The following is a 2,422-nucleotide window of genomic DNA, read 5'->3' as shown; positions in this document are numbered from 1 at the left end:
AATTAGCCAGGCATGGTGGAAGGCACCTGTAATCCCAGCTACTTGGGAGGCTGAGGCAGGAGAATTGCTTGAACCCGGTGGGTGGAGGTTGCAGTAAGCCAAGATTGTGCCATTGCTCTCCAGCCTGGGCAACAGAGCCAGACTGTCTCAAAAAAAAAAAGAAGAAGAAGAAATTCATTGTAGGGAATTGGCTTACGCAATCTTGGAACTGTCTTGGCAAGTCGGAAAAGATGGCTGGAATCCTTCAGTGTGAGATGAAGCTGCTCTCCCTAGGCAGAATTTCCTCTTAAAGCTTTAACTGATTGCATTAGGCTTTCTCAGATTATAATCCCTTTTACTCAAAGACAAGTAATATGGATTTTAATTACATCTAAAAATGCCAGTAGCAAGGCCTGGCATGGTGGTGGCTCATGCCTGTAATCCCAGCTCCGCCACTGCACTCCAGCCTGGGTAACACAGCAAGACTCTGTCTCAAAAGAAAATAAATAAATAAATATGCCAGTAGCACCTAGTGTTTGATTGAATAACTGGGGTCTATAGCCTACCCAAGTTGCCACATTAAAGACCACTGATACTCAAACCAGACAGATATCCCCCCAAAAAAACTATAGATCAATGTCCCTTATGAATATGGAGGCAAAAACTTCAACAAAATGCTAGCAATCCAAAATCCAGCAACATAGTAAAAGGATTATGGACCATAACCAAGTAGGATTTATTCTAGAAATGTGTGATTAGTTCAAAATAGGAAAATCAATGTAATACATCATATGAATAGAATAAAGGGAAAAAAACGCAATCATCTCAATAGAGGCAGAAAAGACTGTTTCTTTAAAATTCAAACAGTTACCATATGACACAGCAATTGCACCCTTTAAACAAAATGTATTATATCCATACAGTACACTATCAGCCACAAAAAGAAATAAAATACTGATTCATGCTCAACATAGATGAATATCAAAAACAAGCTAAGTGGGTGCCGGGTTGTGGGGACTCACGCCTGTAATCCCAGCACTTTGGGAGGCCGAGGCGGGCGGATTGCTTGAGCCCAGGAGTTCGAAACCAGCCTGGGCAACATAGTGAGATCTCTTCCCCTCAAAAAATAAAAAAATGAGGTGAGAGGATCACTTGAGCCCAGGAGGTTGAGGCTGCAGTGAGTCCTGGTCACGACACTGCACTCCTACCTGGGTGACAGAGCAAGACCCTGCCATACCGGAAAAAAAAAAAAAAAAAGGAAAACAAATTAAATGAAAGAAGTCAAAATGCAAAAAGTCATATATTGTATGATTCTGCTTATATAAAATGTCCAGCCTAGGCAAATCTATAGAGACAGAAAGTAAATTAGTGATTATCAGAGATTAGGGTGGGATAAAATTCGGAGTGTCTGCTAATTGTTATACATTTTCTTTTAAAAAAATAATTTATGTATTTTTAAGAGACGGCGGTGGGTGGGGTGGGGTGGCAGTTAACTGTGCTGTTATTGGTCTCGAAATCCTCAGCTTAAGTGATCTGTCCGCCTTGGCATTCCAAAGTGCTGGGATTACAGGCGTGAGCCACCGTACCCGGCCACAAGTTATCTTTTGTTAGAGGAAAAAAAATACCCTCTTGTAACCCACATCCTTCTATTGCTACCACTCCTCTTCTCAATTTCTTTTACAGAATGTGATCAAGTGTAAGAAAATTTTAAAGAGTTCTCTGTCTGTGTTCTTTGTCTGTTGGTGATTTTTCTCCCCTCATTCTCTCTTGAATATTCTCCAATCAGGCTTTCACATCCACTTGCACACATTCCTCTTCAGAGTCAGACATTAATGACTTTGACATTGCAAAAAAATAAAATGGCCGCCAGGCACAGTGGTTTCTGCCTGTAATCCCAGCATCTTGGTAGGCCAAGGCAGGCGAATCACCTGAGGCCAGGAGTTTGAGACCAGCTTGGCCAAGATGACGAAATCCTGTCTCTACTAAAAATACAAAAATTAGCTAGGCTTGGTGGCGCACGCCTATAGTCCCGGCTACATGAGAGGTTGAGGCAGGAGAACCGCTTGAACCCAGCAGGTGAAAGTTGCAGTGAGCCGAGATCGTCCCACTGTGCTCCAGCTTGGGCAACAGAGCAAGACTCAGTCTCAAAACAAACAAACAACCAACCAACAACAAAACAAACAACAACAAAACAAAGGCCAGGCGTGGAGGGTCACTCCTGTAATCGCAGCACTTTGGGAGGCCGAAGTGGGAGGACCACTTGAGGTCAGGAATTCAGAACCAGCCTGGCCAACATGGTAAAACCCCGTCTCTACTAAAAATATAAAAATACAAAAAATTAGTCGGACGTGCTCTGTTGAACCCCAGGAGGGGGAGGTCTCAGTTAGTCGAGATTGTGCCACTGCACTCCAGCCTGGGCAACAGAACAGACTGTGACTCAAGA

Source organism: Colobus angolensis, unplaced genomic scaffold (genome assembly GCF_000951035.1).
Source record: "Colobus angolensis palliatus isolate OR3802 unplaced genomic scaffold, Cang.pa_1.0 Scaffold11, whole genome shotgun sequence".
Lineage (NCBI taxonomy): Eukaryota > Metazoa > Chordata > Mammalia > Primates > Cercopithecidae > Colobus > Colobus angolensis.
This window is presented reverse-complemented; position numbering follows the sequence as displayed.